Source organism: Schistocerca gregaria, chromosome 3 (genome assembly GCF_023897955.1).
Source record: "Schistocerca gregaria isolate iqSchGreg1 chromosome 3, iqSchGreg1.2, whole genome shotgun sequence".
Lineage (NCBI taxonomy): Eukaryota > Metazoa > Arthropoda > Insecta > Orthoptera > Acrididae > Schistocerca > Schistocerca gregaria.
The window spans coordinates 514,006,375-514,029,814 of record NC_064922.1 but is presented as its reverse complement, the minus strand read 5'-3'; the positions used below and the strand labels follow the sequence as shown (position 1 = coordinate 514,029,814).

The window sequence follows — 23,440 nt, the reverse complement described above, 5'->3', positions numbered from 1 at the left end:
TCAAAAATGTAGGGCCTGAAGATGACGTTGACGCAACGTCGAAACTAGTAGCCAAGTAAATGCAAAATCTTAAAAACAGGTGGAGGAGTATCATTTTTAATAAAAGAAATATATTTAAGATGGTCTGATTAGCTATTTTATCTACAACAGTGCAAAGAAATCCACTTCAGGATGCAATTCTTCGCGAAACGACTAATTCTATGGTTTTCTCCTGTACATTGAAACATTATTTTAGCACCTTGCTAATCTCATTCAGAAGGAAACTGTTATGAGTGATCGTATAACATGTTAGAAGTACGAAGGAAAGGGAGATTCTGTACTTATTGTTTTTAGAACAAAAACGCTGAAAGCGTGGCTGAGCACCACTAAGTGCGTGTCGTAGGATTGTATTATTCATAACACCTGCCGCGGCTCATTATCATACCACCGTATCTCCTGTGGCTAATGACGCACGCGGCGGGGTCTTTTCCAGTGTCAGACGTTCGTGACTACAGCGTCTGCAGATTCGTACAGCGTAACAAAAGGAACTTGCAAACAGAGCAACAGGTAACGCACAGTGTTCCACTTCCACTGAGCCAATGCTTTGCTGGGATATTTATATAGATGTCGATCACACTCGCTAATCAGACGACACGTAAGTAGTACAGAAACAGCTCATTGTGTCTCTTACGTGTCGTATCTATATGTGAATGTAGGTTTCGGAAGATAATGCACAAAAATCTGGAGGACATGTTGTTTTCGCCGGCAGCTGTGGCCAAGCGGTTCTAGGCGCTTCAGTACGGAACCGCGCTGCTGCTACGGTCGCAGGTTCGAATCCTGCCTCGGGCATGGATGTGTGTGTTGTCCTTAGGTTAGTTAGGTTTGAGTAGTTCTAAGTTCTAGGGGACTGATGACCTCAGATGTTGAGTCCCATAGTGCTCAGAGCCATTTGAACCACATTTTGTTGTTTTCACAATTATGGTCAGTAGGTTCTGAGCATCCTCGTGACTGTTTTCAGCGTGGGCAAGGTACTGTCAACGGCACTTTAGCTGCCTCAATAGCTTTGATGTGACTACCTCAGTCATGTCTGATTATGGTCGACAGGACTCCTTCATCAAATTTCTTCCTGTCTAAAGAACTGTTTTTTTTTTTAATTTGCGCTATTTGATTCGAGACAGCACACATGCTATCGGATGGTCCCCTCTTGACTGTCACTGAACTGAGCTGGGTATTGGTCTAGGTGTTCCGAAAGAAGAAAAAAAATGATCATTAAGTGGACTTAATGCGGTCGTATAGGAGGTCAATAGTACTTGCCTAGAAATTAGGTCTCTTGTTCTGGTTGCAAAGCTGGTAATTTTATCTCTGTTCCAGATTACCTTACTACTCAGTAAGTGCAAATTTGTATGAACTACTGATGGTATACTAAAAAGTTACGTTCAAACGCGTGTGAAATCTTATGGGACTTAACTGCTAAGGTCATCAGTCCCTAAGCTTACACACTACTAAAACCTCCGCCGGGACCAGCCGTTAAAAAGTTAATAAATCTGAAGTTCTTTGTTTACTGGAATACAAACTGAAGCAAATTCGCCAGATGGTTGCTGAATTAGGAACAAACAGCTCCAGCAAGCACCTGAAAACAGCAGCTGGGTGTTGGTGTTACAGCATGTTGTCTGATTACCACGTACCTCTTCTTACTGTACTTCCTTGTTTCTTGCATCCATGTCGTGAATATTGTGTCAGGGTTGTCTCGCAGCGAGAGAAATCAACTCGTAACCAGGGTTAGAGATCGATTAGTTACTAATCTTTTGTGCCCGCTCGGTTAGCGTGCGGTCTAACACACGGCTTTCCGGAATGGAAAGGGACGCTTGGTCCCCGGTACGAATCCGGCCGGCGGATGTGTGTCGAGGTCCGGTGAACCGGCTAGTCTGTGGATGGTTTTTAGGCGGTCTTCCATCTGCCTCGGCGAATGCGGGTTGGTTCCCCTTATACATCCTCAGCTACACTATGTAGGCGATCGCTGCGCAAACGAGTTCTCCACGTACGCGTACACCACCATTACGCTACCACGCAAACATATAGGGGTTACACTCCTCTGGTGTGAGACGTTCTCTGGGGGGGGGGGGGGGGGGGAGGGAGGGGGGGAGGGCACCGGGGGCTGAACAGCACAATAACCCTGGGTTCGGTGTGGGGAGGCGGAGGGGCGAAATGGACTGCAGTAGTCTTCGTGGGGTTGTGGACCACTGCGGCTGTGGCGGGGACGGAACCTCTCCGTCGTTTCTAGGTCCCTGGTTAACGTAACATAACATCACATCATTGTATTGGTTCAGGACATCAAATGCCATGCATGAAACTGCACTGAAGTACCACTTTGGAACGTGCTCTTAATGAATGTTAGTTGTTATTTCTTATTGTGTTGCCGCATCTTTGTTATAATGCTGCCCTGTCACAGATGTGTATAATTAGCGAGCAGGGCAACTCTTTTCTGTTACGGTGGATGTTTCGGCTGAAATAATACCAGCATTCAGTTACTGCATTCACAGCGGCATGTACTGGACAGTTATTGTATTTGAGGATAACTTGTGGCTTCATTTCCAATGTTTCCTTCTCCTCAAATTGCTCTCACTGTAAATACTGGAAAGTGTGCAAACGTATGTTTACAGTGATAGCAATTTGAGGAGAAGGAAACATGAAGCCACAAGTTATCCTCAAATACAATAACTGTCCAGTACATGCCGCTGTGAATGCAGTAACTGAATGCTGGTATTATTTCAGCCGAAACATCCACCGTAACAGAAAAGAGTTGCCCTGCTCGCTAATTATACACATCTGTGACAGGGCAGCATTATAACAAAGATGCGGCAACATAATAAGAAATAACATCTAACATTTATTAAGAGCACGTTCCAAAGTGGTACTTCAGTGCAGTTTCATGCATGGCATTTGATGCCCTGAACCAATACAATGATGTGATGTGATGTTACGTTAACCAGGGACCTAGAAACGACGGAGAGGTTCCGTCCCCGCCACAGCCGCAGTGGTCCACAACCCCACGACGACTACCGCAGTCCACTTCACGCCTCCGCCGCCCCACACCGAACCCAGGGTTATTGTGCGGTTCGGCCTCCGGTGGACCCCCCAGGGAACGTCTCACACCAAACGAGTGTAACCCCTATAGTTGCGAGGTAGAGTAATGGGGGTGTACGCGTACGTGGAGAACTTGTTTGCGCAGCAATCGCCGACATTGTGTAGCTGAGGTGGAATAAGGGGAACCAGCCCACATTTGCCGAGGTAAATGGAAAACCACCTAAAAAGCATCCACAGACTGGTCGGCTCACCGAATCTCGACATAAATCCGCCGGGCGGATTCGTGCCGGGGACCGGCGCTCCTTCTCGGGCGGAAAGCCGAGCGTTAGGCCGCACGGCAAGGGGCGGGTTTAATACAATGATACCTGATTAACTTTGTTGTCTCTTGGTAGTCTATATTATGGTCAGTGTAACTAAATGTAAAATGAGTGAACAGTGACTGCTAATCCGGAAGGCAGTCTTGAGAGTATTATACTCAGACACTGACCTGAAATGCCCAGCTGCCGGTTCCTGACGATCTGAGTCTCTGTCGCGAAGTGTTTTGGTGCCGAGTGGCTTGTGAAACGGAGTCTGTGCGACGTGCGTGAGGAAAGGATTACGCTAGCAACCAGAAGTGTTCATTTGTGATAAATTTGTGTAAAGATATGGTTACATTTCACAGCGGGTTCAAACGCTAACAATGTCGCACGCGTGAGCATCCCGTACTGCTACGAGTCGTGAAATGAACAAAGATAACGAACTGCTTCTGTTTAAGTGTCAGAGGAGACGGAAGTATTATAGATACGCGGAAAAAGGAATCTTGTATTGTTAACGGCAGACGTCCTGTAATTTTCCAATACTGAGATATTTCTGTTAAAATATATACGGAAACGAGAGTAACTCACTATTGTAAAGGTAAGATTTAAATGTATACAACTAAAAAAATATAACGTAGTTTATTTAAAGGAATAAAAGGTACATTGGAGTTTCATTACAGCGATCACTAAGTACGAAGTTCATGTACTGGTATGACTCGCATAAACTAAGCACACATAGGTGTATTGGATGATGATGATGTTTGGTTTGTGGGGCGCTCAGCTGCACGGTTATCAGCACCCGTACAAACTCCCAACCTTTTCTCAGTTCAATGTCGCCACGTGCATGAATGTTGATGTAATGATGAGGACAACACAAACACCCAGTCATGTGTATTGGAAACACGGAGGGAAACTGCAGCTCACACGGTCAAATTCATCTTTGAAAGCAAATTTATAAGAATTATAATAATTGTTCTACACGTAATTCCTTGACCTCCGAAATCCAATGGCCGCCTGAGCTCTGTTACTGCACACGAACAGATGCTGTGAGGTTTACGTAAGTACTGATCACACTTTTTGAGTTCTAGCTAAATCATAATCCAAGTCAATCAATCAACGATGAGTAAGCTCATCCTACACAGACCTGAACATTATAGTAAACCACACTACCGGTGGACGTGCCGAAGGAAGGTTCAAATGGTTCTGAGCATTATCTGAGGTCATCAGTCGCCTATGACTTAGAGCTACTTAAACCTAACTAACCTAAGGACATCACACACATCCATGCCCGAGGCAGTATTCGAACCTGCGGCCGTATCGGTCGCACGGTTCCAGACTGAAGCGCCTAGAATCTCTCGGCCACAGCGGCTGGCGCTGAAGGAAGGGGTGCAGAAGCAGGAAGAGGTCCACGTTTGTGAACGTCATGTGGAGCCGGCTGCACGGAGCTGGAAGACGCCAGGCGAGTGAGTGTGCCTGTGTGTTGGCAGCCTCTCGCGATATTTGTCGTGAAGCTCTCGCTTGGTACACAACGTCCGCCCCATTAGCTGAACGGTCAGCGCGTTGGAATGCAACGCACGGGGGCCTGGGTTCGATTCTCGGCTTGGGTGAGACATTTTCTCCCCTCAGGGGCTGGGTGTTGCGCTGTCCTCATCACCAACCATTTCGTCCCAATTGTCGACGCGCAAGTCGCCCGAAGTGGCGTCGCACTCAATAAGACCTGCTCTTGGTGGCCGAACTTCCCGCCTGGGAACTCCCGGTCACTGACGTCATACGATTATTTCCAGCCGGCCGCTGTGGTCGAGCGGTTCTAGCAGCTTCAGTCCGAAACCACGCGGCTGCTACGGTCGCAGGTTCAAATCCTGCCTTGGGCATCGATGTGTGTGATGTCCTTAGGTTAGTTAGGTCTAAGTAGTTCTAAGTCCAGGGGACTGATGGCCTCAGATGTTAAGTCCCATAGTGCTTAGAGCCATTTGAACCATTTTTCTGATTATTTCCATTTTGGTACACGACAACGATAAATTATACAGCAACAAGGAAACGAATTCGAAAATATTACATAAAACAATTTCGTATTCTGATGGTTTTTGCAACTCTGAATTCTTACTTGTTGAACGAGAAACTCGGTGGTAAATTCTAGAGTCAGTTTCAGGTTATCAAACGTTTACTTGAAAAATATGGCGTATTTGTGAATTCTGCCTCTCAGCAAAGAAAAGTGGATCGCCCTTGCCAAGTGTTATCCCCGACACGTTAGTTAGGACCATGCTGCCCTAAACATATTCTCTCTACAAATAAGAAACAGTCACCGACGGCACACTGCCGGATGTGCTACAGCAAAAACACCTGTTAATTGTGACGATCCCGCTGTTCGACTAGGTGCAGTAGTTCGTTTTGAACTGCACCATTTGAAAAATAATTTCTAAATAAATACTGTAGAAGACAACTGTTTTTGCTGTTAGCTCCTCCCGCAACATTCTCCCCGAGACTATCACAATAAATCAAAACAAATCTGCTGATTTTTGTAATACATACTGCTGCTGCCGAAAGCTTTAAACTGGTGGCAAACTACAGTCGGATGAATCACCTGATTTGAGAAAAGCGCGCCGGAATGTGTCGATTACGCCACGCTACAAGAAAACGCCGCGAGGCACGGAAATAATTACACGGGCGGGAACAGACTGAGGCGCGAGGGGGTGAAAATTCTCACGGCAGCGGCAGGTAACATCAAGGCAATGGCCGCTACAGGGCGCAACAAAAAGCTATGTCAAGGGCTGATACAACGACAGCTACAACAACAGCAATAATAACAATATTATTATTCTTTCTTTTCTCAGGCGTTATGTCTGTCAAAGAAGGAAAGTGGCGCGGACCTTGATCAAGCGTGACTTCCTTTTGACTGTACGGTATATGTTACATTGCATTTAGGAACATTCGGGTAACTGAACATGTATCAATAATTACAGATTTCTGCAGTTGTATATATATATATATATATATATATATATATATATATACACGTTTGAATGTAGCTGCCTTGCGTTGATGCACTAGTGGATATTGTGTGGTATGACTCCTGTAGTTGATAGTATAATTGGTATAATGTCAACTTTATCCTGATGCCACATGTCCTTGACTTCCTCAGCCAGTTGGATGTATTTTTCAATTTTTTCTCCTGTTTTCTTTTGTATATTTGTTGTATTGGGTATGGATATTTCGATTAGTTGCGTTAATTTCTTCTTTTTGTTGGTGAGTATGATGTCAGGTTTGTTATGTGGTGTTGTTTTATCTGTTATAAAGGTTCTGTTCCAGTATATACTATTATTATTATTATTATTATTATTATTATTATTATTATTATTATACCACAATCTTTCTTACTTTCCATGTCCTGGAGAAAAACATCACACTCTTCTTCTCCATAATACCGCAAGTTTCATGCCCTTTGCCGGCCGGAGTGGCCGTGTGGTTTCTAGGCGCTATAGTCTTGAACCGAGCGACCGCTACGGTCGCAGGTTCGAATCCTGCCTCGGGCATGGATGTGTGTGATGTCCTTACGTTAGTTAGGTTTACGTAGTTCTAAGTTCTAGGGGACTGATGACCTCAGAAGTTAAGTTCCATAGTGCTCAGAGCTGATACAGATGTTGCAAAGAATCGGCAGCAAAACACTGCCTTGAGGTAATCCGTTTTTCTGGGTGTTCCCGCGGCTCTTCTTACCTTGCAGCGTCACACAGTATCTTGTGCTTTGGAGCATACCACTGTTTACGTTTTTCAGCCTGAAATCTCTTTGTTATCTAGTACATCTTTTTGATAAGACATTTGTGATTCAGCGAGTCCTATGCAGCACTGAGGTCTATAAAAGCTGTACTAGTGATTAGTTTTTTCTCATACCCATCTTCGATGTGTTGAATAAGCTTACGGACCTGGCTAGAGCATGGCTTCCCTGGTCTAAACGTAGCTTGCTCCGAAGTGATCGTTTCGTCCAAAATTGATGAAATCCTAGTCAATTTAATTCTCTCTAAGACTTTATACACTTGACACAAAAGGAAGATCGTGCGATGATACTATCAATATCAGGGAGCTTTCTCCGACTAGAGAATACCTACTACGTGTGCTTCTTTCCAGAGGTTAGGTATATAGGCAGATTTAACACAGTCAAACAGTAATTTAACCAACCACTTTATAGCCTCTGGTGCGAAATTATTATTATCGATCAAACGTCATTTGAACAGAAAAACATTGAATAATGATGTGACCTTTAACTTTTAACCAGAGAGTAATTATTACTGCCGATTTCTGGGGACGTACACATCAGTTCAGTCTTTTATCCGTAAAAGGAATTATTACTGCGTATATCCGCAGACACCCGTATCAGCGTAGGCTTCAGACCATAGCCAGAGGCGAGTACGAACGAACGAACCAACCAACCGACCGACCGACCGAACGAACGAACGAACGAACGAACGAATGAAAAACTTCGTCTGCAGCCTACCCATGTCCCGCTCGACTTTCCTCCGCGATTACAGCGCTGCCCTGTTCCTATCGATAGTTGCGAATTATTCATAGTTAAGTTGTTTGAAGTTATGTTCGACGAGATGCCGCTTAGCTTTAGACAGAAACAAGGTCTGGGATTTGCCTCGGCTGAGTTACAGATAACAAGTCTACCGAGAGAAAGGCATGGGGGGAAAAGTGGCTACTGCACTACTCAAGGAGTTGGAAGCCGATGATTTTCGTAATTATCTAAGCACGGATGCAACATGTTTTTCGGAGCTGCTGAACATCAACAACCATTGTTAACGAAACAGAATATAGTCGTGAGAGAGACTCTGAAAGCTGCATGGACAGGTTGTTAGCGACAATGTTTCGGGCCACTGGCAGAGGTTAAGAGAACCTCAAATTCACTTTGAGTGTATCTCCACCATTATTATCTAAAATGATTCCTGAAACCAACGGTATCGTGATTTATAGCTGCCAGGCGAAATTGTTCATGTTAAAGTAAAACAAATCAAATAAAATAACTTATGTAAACTTTAGCTGCACGGGATTAGCCGAGCGGTCTAAGGCGCTGCAGTCATGAAAAGTGCGGACGGTCCCGGCGGAGGTTCGAGTCCTCCCTCGGGCATGGGTGTGTGTGTTTGTTCTTGGGGTAATTTAGGTTAAGTAGTGTGTAAGCTTAGGGACTGATTACCTTAGCAGTTAAGTCCCGTAAGATTTCACACACATTGAACATTTTTTTGTAAACTTTACTAATCTAGTTATGCATGTAGCATATAAGATGCCTCCTGTAGGTTTAAGAAAGTCATTTCAAATTAGAAGCAGAAAAACTACAAAAGCTGGTGTCGCACATCGTCTAATAAATACAACAGATAAATACGAAATGAAGCATTTGGCAGCTGTTACAACTGTAAAAAAGATAAGGTGAAGCACTATGCTCTTCATAACAGAATGTCTGGACATAGGCTGTATTTTTTACCCGTCTAACAATGAAGCAACTACACTTCATCAATAAAAAGTCCAACGATTGTCTATATTTCGGTTTTTGGGTTCTATTTCCGATACGTATCAGAACGCTGTCTGTATTTCGGTTTTTATACTAGGGTCGTCCAAAAGTTTCCTTGTTTTATTTCTCTATGTCCGTGACATGTGTGGCCTGGCGAGTTCGACCGACATGTGTTGACAACGCTTACACTGGGTCACGAACCGCAGTATCTTGTCAGTACGCTGCCAGCTAGTATGTGCTGTAATTACCACAACAAAGTGTGTCCTTTTGTGAGGTTACGCTCTGTCATGGGTTTTTTTGCAACAAAACAACTATCCACTGAAGATCTCAATCGGGAGTTAATCTCTTTCTACGGAGAAGGCTGTGTGAGCATTCATAATGTTCGACGTTGGCTCGGAAGATCTTGCTCCAAGTGATTTTCACGTGTTCCCTCAATTCAAAGGCCTCCTGGGAGGTAAACACTTCAATACTATTATGGAAGTCACATCAACATTGACAAGCTGATTACGAGCTTAGTGCGCGACCTAGTACGACACTGGTTTGGAAAAAAAATAGGGATTCTTTCTTACTGGACGCACCTCGTATTTCATCTCCGTTAAGTATCGGAAAAAATCCAAACACCGAAACAGATACGGTCGACGGACTTTTGTTCATAAAATATATATTTTTTACTCTAGGTGCTACAAAAAAATGGCTCTGAGCACTATGGGTTCACATGGCTCTGAGAACTATGGGACTCAACTGCTGTGGTTATCAGTCCCCTAGAACTTAGAACTACTTAAACATAACTAACCTAAGGACATCACAGACATCCGTGCCCGAGGCAGGATTCGAACCTGCGACCGTAGCAGTCGCGCAGCTCCGGACTGAGCGCCTAGAACCGCGAGACCACTGCGGCCGGCTAGGTGCTACATGAAACCATTATGGATTCGTTAAAAAATGAAACAAGTGCTTCATTTTCTGCATCCCTATTGCTATACTCCTTGGACGGCGTGTCGCAGTCTTCAAAATTTCACCAGAAACTCTGTCATTCAACTTTCCGACCGCCTCGCACTCTGTCATGTATAGCAGAACAGAATGTTATACCGAGTGCAGTGACAGAAGACCAACTTTTGTCCGGTGATTGGCAAGACAGCGCTGCACACGGTACAATTTGTTTGGTAAGTGGTGGGGAGTTTGGTTGTCGTACCAGTCTCACTACCCGACGAACGGAGTCTGTCGGTCGGTTGGCCAAAACGTCTGTTAGCCGGGTGGTCGGTGGGCCCCTAAGAAATGACGCACGCCACACAAGCGGAGAGGCGGCGGCGGTTTAAATGGCCGTCCCCCGGAAGTCACCCCGCAGGAAGCGAGCGCCCCCTGGCAACAGGAGCCGGTCCTTAACCTCGGCACGTTTACGTAACGCCGGCGCTGATAGCGCGTGCGTAGCGTGCCACATTGCGTAAGCGGCGGGTACGCACGGCTCGCCGCCAGCTGTGTCCCTGGTGCGGCAGGCGCCGCATCCACCTACGCCTCCGGAGCAGGTGGTTCACGAGGCTGGCTGGCGCCGAGGCCTCCCCGTCAGCCTGACGGGCTGACAGAACTTTACTACGCTACTAGATGCCTGGCTTACAAACTCGCCAGGCAAAGTATTACTGGAACGCTGGACCTTTGGAGTGCTGCAGATAGCAGGCCTATAGTACTAGTACGACTCGCTCAGGTGATCATCCATCCCTTATTTAAGTCATGGAAATGCAGTGCTGTGCTGGTGTCTGTAAGTGGTATGGAATCAGCTCATCGAGGTCGCTGGATTTCCAGCCATCAAACATGGTGCAAGAAAGGTGATCGTGCAAAGATCGTAACCTGTGGGGACAGGAGACGAGCGACTGTCATTGATACGCTTTGTTAATAACGATTCCCAACAAACTGGATAAGAATTGGTGCTGTCAGTGAATGCAGCTATTTTAACCATTTTCCGAGCGAAAATTGATAATATAACTTTGAGGTTCGCCGATGACATTGTAGTTCTGTCTGAGATAGCGAAGGACCTGGAAGAGCAGCTGAACGGAATGGACAGTGTCTTGAAAGGAGGATATAAGATGAGCATCACAAAAGCAAAACGAGTATAATGGAATGTAGTCGAATTAAATTGGGTAATGCCGAGGGAATTAGATGAGGAAATGAGACGCTTAAAGTAGTAAATGATTGTTGCTATTTCGGGAGCAAAATAACTTATGATGGTGGAAGTAGAGAGGATATAAAATGCAGACTGGCAATGGCAAGGAAATCTTTTCTGAAGAAGAGAAATTTGTTAACATCGAGTATAGATTTAAGTGTCAGGAAGTCATTTCTGAAAGTATTTGTATGGAGTGTAGCCATGTATGGAAGTGAAACGTGGAGGATAAATACTTTAGACAAGAAGACAATAGAAGCTTTCCGAATGTGGTGTTACAGAAGAATGCTGAAGATTAGATGGGTAGATCACATAACTAATGAGGAAGTATTGAATAGAATTGGGGAGAAGATGATTTTGTGGCACAACTTGACTAGAAGAAGGGATCGCTTGGTAGGCCATATTCTGAGGCATCAAGGGATCACCAATTTATCATTGAAGAGCAGCGTGGAGGGTAAAATCGTAGGGGGAGACCAAGAGATAAATACACTAAACAGATTCAGAAGGATATAGGTTGCAGTAGGCACTGGGAGATGAAGAAGCTGCCTCAGGATAGAGTAGCATGGAGAGCTGCATGAAACCAGTCTCAGGACTGAAGACCACAAGAACAACGACAACGTTTGTAGTCCCATACTTCTCCAGAATACCTTTGCGGACAGCTGCACCTCTGTCTATATCTACCTACACCTACATACATACTCCGCAAGCCACGGTACGATGCGTGGCGGAGGGAACTTGTACCACTACTACTCATTTCCTTTCCTGTTCCACTCGCAAACAGAACGAAGAACAAACTAATGTCTATATGCCTCCGTATGACCTCTAATTTCTCGTATGTTATCATCGTGGTCCTTACGCGAAATGTGTGTTGGTCGTAGTACAACCGTTCTGCAGTCAACTTTACATGCTGGGTCTCTAACTTTCTCAGTTGTGTTCTTCGAAAAGAACGTCGCCTCCCTTCCAGGCCATTTGAGTTCCCGCAGCATCTCCGTAATACTTCCGTGTTGTTCGAACTCATCGGAAACAAATCTAGCAGCTAACCTCCGGACTGCTTCGATGTATTCCTTTAATCTTACCCGGTGCGGATCCCAAACGCTCCAGCAGTACTGAAGAATGGGTCGCACTAGCAGCCTACATGAGATCTCCGCCGGCCGGAGTGGCCGAGCGGTTCTAGGCGCTACAGTCTGGAACCACACGACCGCTACGGTCGCAGGTTCGAATCCTGCCTCGGGCGTGGATGTGTGTGATGTCCTTAGGTTAGTTAGGTTTAACTAGTTCTAAGTTCTAGAGGACTGATGACCATAGCAGTTAAGTCCCATAGTGCTCAGAGCCATTTTTGCGATCTCCTTCACAGATTAACCACACTTCCCCAAAATTTCCCCATTAAACCGAGGTCGACCATTCGTCATCGAATACAGAAAATGTTCTAGAATTCTGCGGCAGACCGATGATAAATGATATTGGTCTATAATTTTGCAGGCCATTTCTCTGATCCTTCTTATATACAGGAGTCACATGAGGTTTTTTTTTTTTTTCAGTCGTTTGTGGCTTTAGGCTGGGAGTCAGATTGGCGATAAATGTAATCTAGACGGCAGTAGTGGCAAGTGGGGTTCGGGTGGTTGGTCATAGGTGTAATACAATAAGCTTAGGCATCTGTAAACATAATGCCATAAACATATTAGTCAATTTGTGATTGAAACATAACGTTATTCTCGATTAAGTACGTCAACTTACGTACCCATTTCTCGCCATTTGCGGGAAGTTTTAATTTTCTGCTTTAACACGAAGAAATCTGCGGCCGTGGCTCTTAAAATGCTGGGTAAGACCAATGGTGATGGAACCTATTAGTGGAAGAATGTGCAGAGAATGTTTTCAACGCCTTAAGAACGGTGATTTTGATGTCGAAGACCGGCATGACGGTAAAAGACAGAACGTTTTCGTAGCTACTGAAACAGACGAAGACAGTCACAGGACATCATTATCGAAAGCAGTTGATGCGTTCGAGCCCAGCACTGAAACACAAACGGCCTCAATAGAGCGATAGACACGTAAAGGTAATTTTACAGCAGGTCAGTGCTCGACCCCATGTCCCAAAACCCGTCAAAATATACATGGAAACGTTGATGGTTCAAATAGCTCTGAGCACTATGGGACTTAACTTCTGAGGTTATCAGTCCCCTAGCACTTAGAACAACTTAAACCTAAGGACGTCACACACATCCATGCCCGAGGCAGGATTCCAACCTGCGACCGTAGCGGTCGCGCGGTTTCAGACTGTAGCGCCTAGAACCGCTCGGTCACCTTGGCCGGTGGAAACGTTGAAATGAGAAATTCTATCTCTCCCGTCGTATCCACCATACGTTGCTCTCTCTGACTACCACCTTTTTCGATCAGTGGTATACAGTCTGGCTAACCAGCACTTCCGATCATATGAACAAGTGAAAAACTGAATCGATTGATGGCCGGCCGCTGTGGCCGAGCGGTTCTAGGCGCTTAAGTCCGGAACCGCGCTGCTGCTACGGTCGCAGGTTCGAATCCTGCCTCGGGCATGGATGTGTGTGATGTCCTTAGGTTAGTTAGGTTTAAGTAGTTCTAAGTCTAGGGCACTGATGACCTCAGATGTCAAGTCCCATAGTGCTTAGAGCCATTTGAACCTTTTATTTTAGTCGATTGATGGATCCTCACAAAAAACGCCCAGTTTTTCCGCCACGGGATTCGTAAGCTAACCGAAATATGGGAGAACGTAGTGGCCAGCGATGGGCAATACTATGAATCGCAATTTTTTTTTGTAAGCCCTGTACTTCGAGAAAAAACGGCGGAAGCGAAGTTTTAAACCTAGTAATTACGGAGACAATACTGTAGAGTACTCTGTGTAACACTGAAATAGGATTCCTATAGCTGCACGTTTTCAGTGGGGCATTCAACACAGATATTGCAAAGCTGACTGGAGGCATTTAGTGTGTTCCGACGGTTTGCCATTTCGCTTATTTTTCAAGTAGTGCAAAGTCTCCAGTGCACTGTCTACCCAATATGACGTTTAACCTTCCGTATGTACGGACCGTGAAGTTCACAACGGCGGTGGTTCTGCGATATTTTGGAGGTGTTTTCCGTACTGTGACTTCGGCCCACGCATTCGGGTTACCGTGAACGTGAGATATGATATTTGGTTCAACATTCTCGGTGACTGAGTGTTGCCTTTCACCTGCACGTGTTGTTCGAGGTGATGGCTGTCTCAAAAATGTACGGACACCAGTAACTGAGTGGTGGCCCTACACAATTGATGACAAACTGTCACAAACGGTAATCTCTGTAAAATATCCAGGAATAACTATCCAGAGTGACCTTAAATGGAATGACCACATAAAACAAACAGTAGGAAACGTAGATGCCACACAGAGATTCATAGCAAAAGTCTTAAGGAATTGTAACTCATCCACGATGGAAGTGGCTTCCAAGATCCTTGTCTGACCGACAGTTGAGTATTGTTCACCAATCTGGGATCCTTACCATGTACGACTGATAGAAGAGGTAGAGAAGATTCGATCATGAAGAGGCTTACTGACAATCACTGTTCCCATGCTCCTTTCGCGAGTGGAACAGGGAACTGCGTGGGCGCGATCAGGTAGTGGTCCCAGAGTACTCTTCGCCACACACCGTTACGTGGCTTGCGGAGAATGGTGCGAGTGTAGAATGTTTGCGTATCGCGTATCTAAGGAGGGAGGTGGGTAACATCCCGGCATTCACTTACTGGCACGTCGCATACCGCCTAAAAACCACACCGAAGACACACTCACCCTCACCGTTTATCGAACGTATAGATCCGGGACCGGGATGCCGCCTCGAATCCCGGAAGCGGCGTTCTCACGCGCGCGGCTATCCGCGAGGGTCAGTCATTCGATGTTAATGCCACACAGAAAATGTCTGGGAGTATTTGGCACAGCTGGTGAAACGTAGCAATCAACATGCCCGCAATTTGGTAGCTGTACGGCGTATAATCATCAAAGAGTGCTTTCGGCTGTACTGCCCTCTTCCTCTCCGAATTGAGGCCATTTTGAAAGCTATTAGCATGATGTATGCTGCGGACGAGTCATTTTTATATCTGGCCAGCTTATTTCTCACTGAATACACGAAAAGAAAGGAGGTACCGTTTCCAAAGTCCCAACGAAGGAAGGAAGACTATGGTTGATGATGCCATTGATGACAACGTCATTAGTGACAGACCTGAAGCTCGGGTTGGGAAAGGAGGGAGAAGAAATTCGGCAGTGCCCTTGCAAACGAACCACTCGGCATTTGCCTCTATTTATTTTTTTATTTATTATTTAGGGAAATTACGGAAAACCTAAGTCTGGATGGCCGGACGGGAGTTCTTACCGTCGACCATCCGCAGACAAGAGTACTTTTTTTACCACTGACCAGGGGTCTGTCAGTCACTGATTTTGAAGAGCATTATATATATATATATATATATATATATATATATATATATATATATATGTGTGTGTGTGTGTGTGTGTGTGTGTGTGTGTGTGTGTGTGTGGTTTCTGTTCTTTCGGACATGTCCGAGAGAACAAACACCACACTAACATACATACTTAAGGAGACGACGACCAACTGATCACTTCAGTAGAATTGCACACCACGCTCCAACTATTACGGGAATAGGTGAAATGCCGCGAGTAACGAGGATAATGGAAAAGGGGCACTACATCAGTGGTGTGTGGATAACTTGAGAATTTGGGTCTGACGCGAGGCGTGTAAGGGTAATCCGTGCGGTTGCGATGACCACTGAGTCCAGATGGCGCAATGGCCAGCGCATCTGCTTAGTAAGCAGGAGATCCGGGTTCGAATGCCGGTTCGACACAAATTTTCAATTTTCCCCATTCGTTTAAATCAACGACCATTAGCAGCTAATGTCAGTCATTTCTTTGTGTATCTCGCTATCGGCTTTTTATACGACGGCACCCATTTCCGAGAAAATCAATGTCGAAATTTTATGCGTACCTCTATACCCGTAACGTCCATCCTGTTTCGAACAAGCGAGCGTAGCGCAGCTGCTAAGGTACGAGGCTACCACGTTGGCAGTACTGACGTGCCAACCCTCTAATATTTACTTTCATAGGCAAGATAAAATTTTCACGAAAAAAAATTCAAAATGCTTCCGACTTGTCGAAGACTAATAGAAAAATCGTTTCCAGAAAATTCAGCATTAAATTACTGCACCTGTTTCCACAGGAATGATCAAATATGCACGGTTTGCATCGAAATTGACCGAAGAAAGAACAATCTTTATGAATTCAAACGAATTGTGTTTCGTGGTATCACTTCCGAAACATCCGTGTGCCTACATCGCAGTAGCTTTCATTAAATGTGAGTGTTGATCTACAAATTTGTGTTTCGGTTGCTTCTACGACCAATACCATCTGAAACTCTGTTCAAGTGCAGCAAGCGATAGCGCGCAAGACGACCCTAGAGTCCATTCCGTATTAAACGGAACACACATTTGAAGAGTTTGCTGTAATGACTGATTTATTAATGAAATTACTATGCCGAATGACTTATTTTGAATAACGTTGGATGACATATACTATTTAACGATATCCTGTACAATGAAATTGCAAAAAAGGTACATAGCTAGTATTTGAACCCCTACCGCCAGCGTGATACACATGAACATTATACATTGCGCTACACTCGATTAGCCGAAACTTAATATTATGAAATTTCAACACTGATTTGCTCGGGAACTACGGGTCGTGACATGAAAACCCGTTAGCGAGGTATTCAGAACAGGTTCGTCTGCAACATACTTACGAGTCATTAAAATTCGTGGTTTAGAAGGTCTGATGGTTCCCTTGTGAAGCATCTGGCTCGGTATCCGTCAACGACACGGGAGCACAATCTCTGACTGGACAAAGGAAAGAGAATAAAATCGCAAGTGCCCTTTAGAAACATACCATACCGATAATCACGTGATACGAGTTAGTAAAACTATGAAATACATTAATCTGAATGGCCAGAAGGAGACTTGAACCCCGCTCCTATCAGAGGCAAGTCCCGTGCCTTGACCGCTGCACTGTTACAGGCAATTGTGTGAGGACAAGCAGAAAATCTCTGTAACAAAAATGGAACTGCAGCAATTATAGATGATATTCATTTTTGTTACGTCGGTATGCGTTTCTCTGTAATATAATTCATGTGTGAACTTTATCTGCAGGATATTTTTGTTTTTTAGGCTCATCGCCCTCCAATCTGCGTAATGTTGTGTGTGTTTCGCAGAAATCGCTAAACTGGAACATCTGACAGATATGCAGTTTTTTTTTAATGTGAGATGGTTTCTCGCCACCGGAAATTATTTCAGTGTTGGTGGAAGCTTACGAAAATTCTATTTGCTCATTTCAATTGTTAAAAAATTAGTAACTGAATCAAACAGACCTGTAACTCCGTCGCAAATAATCCCCGTGAAGGTCTTACTAAACTTGTGACTATGATGAAAAGTCTAGAAAATACGTAACAGATCATCAAAAGTGTTTGAAATAGCTGTCACAGGTGTACATCAAAGAGTATAGTGTGTTTTACACGAAGAATCAATTATGAGAAAGCTTTGAACAGGATAAGTTCTGCATTTAAAGATTGCCCGTTAAAACCAAATGGAGACTAAATTTCCCTGCAATATTTGCACTTTTTTTTCTCAGAAGCATCCAGCCGATTTGGTCCGTACACATGACCTGCACAGAAATAGGCGAAACCTGCTGAAATTTTTTACTGAGATACAAAATGGATTCTTCTTATTGTTTTACCCTTTGCAAGAAATTCAATAATAGTCGTATATTCCAAAATTGTTCAGGGATTAGTATATGAAAAAGTAGTTTGGGCATATGGTTACACTGGAACACGAAACGAAATAGGGCAATATATACGCCATCTGATTAAAAGTGTTGGGTCATCAATTAGAGGGCCTTAATATGGAATGTGACCATCCTTCGCCTTTGTGACGACCTGAACACTGTCAGGAACAGTTTCAATGGGTTGTGTCAATGTCTGTGGACAAATGGCAGCCCATTCGTCCTCAGGAGCCGAAACCAGGCACGGTAGTGATATTGGACGCTCGGGTCTTGGGTGAAACCGACGTTCTAACTCCGAAGGTGTTCCCATTGAATTCAGGTCGGGTCTCAGGATTGGCCAGTCCATTTCAAGAATGTTATTGTGCACAAATCATTGCCACACAGAAGCTGCTTCATGATAGGGCGCTCTGTCATGCTCAAACAAAGCATCATCGTCTCCGAACTGTTCCTCTACTGTACGCAGCACACAAAGCTGTAAATTATGTTGATATGCTTCCATATTTAGTGTTTTCTTAAGCGCAATAAGAGATCCACGAAACTACGAAAAACACCCACACACCGCTTCTGTACATTACTGTTGGCACTACACACTACATATGATGACAGGTAACGTTCATCATGCATTCGCCAAATCAAGACCCTTTCAAAGGACAGCCACAGAGTGTATCGAGATTCATATCTCCAAATCACTGGTTCCCATTCATCCATTGTCCAGTGACGTCCGTCTTTACACCACCTAAGACATCGCTTACCACTGACTACAGAAATTTGTGGCACATGAGGAGCTGTTCCACCATTGCAACCCTTCTTTTGTAACCCCCTACTCACGATCATTCTACTAGCTGCACTGCTGGTACTACCCTGGAACTCACAAGTTATTCCTTCCGCAGATTTCAAGCGATTTCACCCTCCGCAGTAAACGATCACTTTCGATCACTACACGGTGTGCGTCAGGTGTTTGTTCAGCTGTCGTTGTTCCTTCGCACAACCACTTCACAATTACATCACCAACAGTCGACTCTGGGCACTTCTGGAAGTGACATCCCACGACTAATCCACGTTCGAAGTCACCGAGCTCTCCTGCCCGACTCATTATGGTTTTACTGCTTTTCTATTGAAAACACAGCATTCCCCGCCTTATTTTCGCTGGTGAGTCCGCCTCTCGTGGCATCTAGTGGTCAATTCCGCAATACTGAGGGGTGTCAAGATACATTTCTTCAGTCAGTTTATCTGCTGCCATTAAGGCTCATTGGCAATGAAAAAAAAAAACGGGGGAATTTTGACGTACAGGCTGTTGACCAATGAAGGCTCCGTTCGAATTCGGCATCCTCTGACTTAACACGTGCTCACACAGATACGGTGAGGTTTTGGCAGCTGCATCTCCCATCCCAGATAGGATGTAAGTTAGTGACTGAAAAAGCGACAAGGCGGATACACATAAAATTGATCTATGTCCGAAGATACCTGCATTTTTTATTTAGGACACAAAGTTTTTCAATGTGAAATTGCGAGTATTCGTAAAGCTCCAGTTGAACGATTTTTTATCTCTTGCAATATACTAAAAACTAGTTTCGTTTTAGTCCCACCCAAAACTGTCATCCAAGAAACATAAGCAAACATGGCAAGGCCGTAACGAAAATACAATTACTTAAGGTGACTACCGGTAACAGTTTTGTAAAGTGAAAATACTCCATCAACAGGTTCCACCCGTTGGTATGCCCGAGAAGGGACGCAACTTCACCATTCATTACATGGAACATTCAATCTCGAGATGTCAGTCTTAACCTTGCTGGATGCCCGCCGGCCATAAGGGGATCACATGTTCTGGTTCACTGTTGCACTTCCGTAGGAAGGCATGCGAAACATCCTCCAGTCCCATGTCTTTATTTGTGTTTTCACTGCGACAATATCTTAAGAGATCAACCTACACAATAATGACACCTGAAATGTTGTTTACCCTTCTTTAAAACAATACAGTGTAGTGCAACTGAAATTCGCTTAATACGCTCGAAACCTCAGACTAGATGCCTTTCCCTTTTAAATACAATGACATATACATCAATAAATTGTATTGTGAAAAAGCATGTTCCTTGATAGGGCTAGAAATTTGTACTGGAAAGACCTTCGCACATGAGAGCCTTACATAGAAAACCACCAATGCTCATTAAGTGCGTCAACACATTACTTTCCACTTACTACTCTGGATATTGGATCTCTTCATAGTTTCCGTGTCTTCTAACAAAAACTGGAGAGTTATTCATCGTTATGAGAAACACAGTTTTATAGCTTTATTGTTACCCCAACATGTTTTAGCACTTCACATGCGGTCTTCAGTGTTTTTTTTTTTTTGTTTCTTTCTGAAAAGTTATTATTACATGTCAACCTGTTGTGCCAGTTATGTGAATTTTCGGCCCAAAGGTATTTAGTTGTAGAAAGAAGCGATTATTAGGGGAAAAATTTACGGTACACTAGTTTACATATGTTATACAGTTAAGACTTATCCTACACTTGCGACTGATAACCTCAGATGTTAAGTCCCACAGTGCTCAGAGCCATTTACTACACTTAAACATTTACGTCTAGGATACTAAATTTGTAAATAATATGGTTAGGAATCTGTTCAAATACCTCACATGGCGCTACCAGTCGTATATGTTGGTAGCTTTATACAGCGCGTAATGGGCATAAGTGCAGGTATTTCTGTTGGTGACTGTGTTGGTGTAATGACCAACATTACATCAGTATTCACATCATTTGCAGATTAATAATTACAGCTATTACAAGTTATACGTTTTTAAATTGGTTAGTATCTCCAGGTAGATGTGACTGGGAGGCAGCTCAGGTGTTGAAGTGGATGCAAGGAGGTGAAGCGGTTAGTCTGCACCGACAGTCATAATCCACTTGGTGGTGTCTTTACTACCGTGCAGAAAACAACACATCGTAAATTTCGTGACGTGTTGTGGGGAAACAGTTCAACGCAGAGAAGAAACAACCAACACAATGGTATGTGTACATATTAAGGTACTACATATAGAAATATCTGCATGCGATATATAGCGTTTCTCCATCCGAAATGGACGAACAACAGAAAACACAGAAAACGTTTCGTAGATGACAAGTTCTAAAATGTTTGGTAGATATAAGACTACCAGAATACAAAACATTGCACCGTGTGAGATGTGTGAACAAACATCTAACCTTATTCTGTATTTCCAAAATTAGTATCCTAGATGTAAATCTTTATGCACAGCGTAAGTGAAGAACATACAATGGACATACGAGACGTACGATATGTAAGCTAATCTAAAATATTTGATACCTAATAAACGCTCCTTCCGGCAGATAGGTCAAATACCTGTGACCCAAAAATTCATGTAGCTTACACAAGACGTTAATATATATTAACAGTTTCTCAAAAAGAAAACAGGAAAGTATCTGACTGAAGAAAGTACATTAGGTGCTGAAACATGTTTGGACAAGAATACTACAAAACAGTGTCTTCCACAGGGCGGAACTCCTCTACAGTTTATCTTCCGATTGTTGCTCCGTAACGTAAATCGAAGTCCTACCATATCCATCCACATCCTACTCTCTCTCTCTCTCTCTCTCTCTCTCTCTCTCTCACACACACACACACACACACACACACACACACACACACACACACACACACACACACACAACACCTGAGCTTACAGCTATAAGCGTTAGTTCTTCTCTAGCCTCCTGGATGCTGTAAAACGGGAAGAAGCTTTTGTGGAAGAACCAATGATGACGTAGCAAGAATGTAATTCAATGGGAGAAAAAAAGCCTTGCGCACTTCGTAGCTGCTAGCACTTTCAGGTGGATGATTTGTTAGAGTTCATCGGCCTGTGGGCAGCGAGGTCATTACGGAGGAGGAGGGAGCACTTACTCGGGTTGGTCATGGCTCCGGAAAGGAACCAGCTTTAAAGAGCCAGCCTCGCATGGCGGGAAGTGATGCAGCACGAAAAAAGGGGTAAAACCCAAGTCAGACTGGGTCGTTTGCCTTTCCAAAAACGTTACTGGGGAAGAACAGCTAGCGATTCTTAACGATAACGAAGCTATCAATGACAGCAAAGAGAAGCACCAAAGAGTCCGCTTTCAACTAGTTGCACAACTCCGAAATTTCAGTGACATAGAAAAAAAAGGTCTCACTCATTCTTGGTATAATTTTGCAATTCTTAATGTGTACGAGTACTTTAGTTTGGGATATTTGAAAGTCACGAGACACAGGAGGGGACACACTGTTGCACTGGTAGTTGCTGCCGACACCATTTTGAGAGCACACTGAAACCGCGTTACTGCCCATCTTTTTTGATGAAGATAAGGATCTTCGTTATGCAAAACGTGGAACATATTACAGTGTGAATCAAAATATAACGTCCTTAATTTCGATTGTCAGAATGTTCTATCAGGAATTCTCGATACCGGAATCAACTCTCTTGCCACATTTACCAAACTTAGCTTGTAACCATCATTTGGAGGCACCAAGGTCTGTGACCTACAGACAGGGGATACAGTGTGAACCAAAATTGCTTACTAACAGCACAAATATGTCTCTAACAAAATTTCGTTCCGTGAATACTGGCAGACAGTGGAGTCAAAGAAAGGCACGTGGGGCAGATAAAGATTTTTAAAAAGGTAAGGTCGATAAAGAGTTGAAGTCCAATCGACGACGGGTTTATTAGAGAGGGACCGCAAGGTTAGAGTCGTCGTCAGATGGAAAGGAAATCGGCGCTACGGTTTCAATGGAACCTTCCAGCGTTCCCCTTAAAAGCTTCAGGGAAATCATAGAAGTCTACATCAGGATGGTGGACGGCAATTTGACCTTTCGTCTACTTGAAATCGAGTTCCGTTTGCTAACCACTGCGCCACCTCGCTCGCACTATTCGTTCGAGGAGGAAGGAAAAATACATGATGTAGCTCAACTTGCTGTCTCTCTCTCTCTCTCTCTCTCTCTCTCTCTCTCTCTCTCTCTCCCAAACACACACACAATTTTACCTTCTCTTCCACAATCGTCGTCGTCGTCGTCAACCTCATCAGCATCATCGAACAAACGTGATCGCAAAGACCGAGATCCTTATCTGTCTCTGGACTTGAGCAATATACGGGCGCAACAAAATTAACCGATAATTTTTTTTAAAATCCCGTAACTGTCTCCCACTGCCACGTATAAATTTGAAATTTGGCTCAATAATGACAAAGAGTAGTGCCCTGCGACATCACTCTCGGGCTCGCCGACTCTTCGGACAGCAAAGTGTCAACACACATGAAAAAAAAAGATTACAACTCCGATGTCAGTGTGAGCTGTAAGGTGGGTTAATGATATCACATTGGCACCATATTTCACCACAATCCTGCCCAATGCCACCGTGGACGTGTCACACGATGAAAACGTCATCAATACCCTCTTAACCACATTTAACACCTTCTTTTGACACATCATCGATGTAGATCAGAACCGTGACACCCAGCGCCGAAATCACGCGCTGACCGAAGAAAACATTCAGACACACTGTTACTCACAAGCGACACGAAAAGGCCTCAGTGGTTGGCACAAAGGGCGTCAATAAAA

The 23,440-nt window shown here is 44.1% G+C and overlaps 1 protein-coding gene across 1 annotated transcript in view; it reads right to left on the bottom strand.

Annotated features, from left to right (window-relative positions):
• LOC126354033 (tRNA dimethylallyltransferase) overlaps positions 1–23,440 on the bottom strand; it is a 1,733,584-nt gene that overhangs the window by 1,176,025 nt on the left and 534,119 nt on the right. The window lies entirely within an intron of this gene.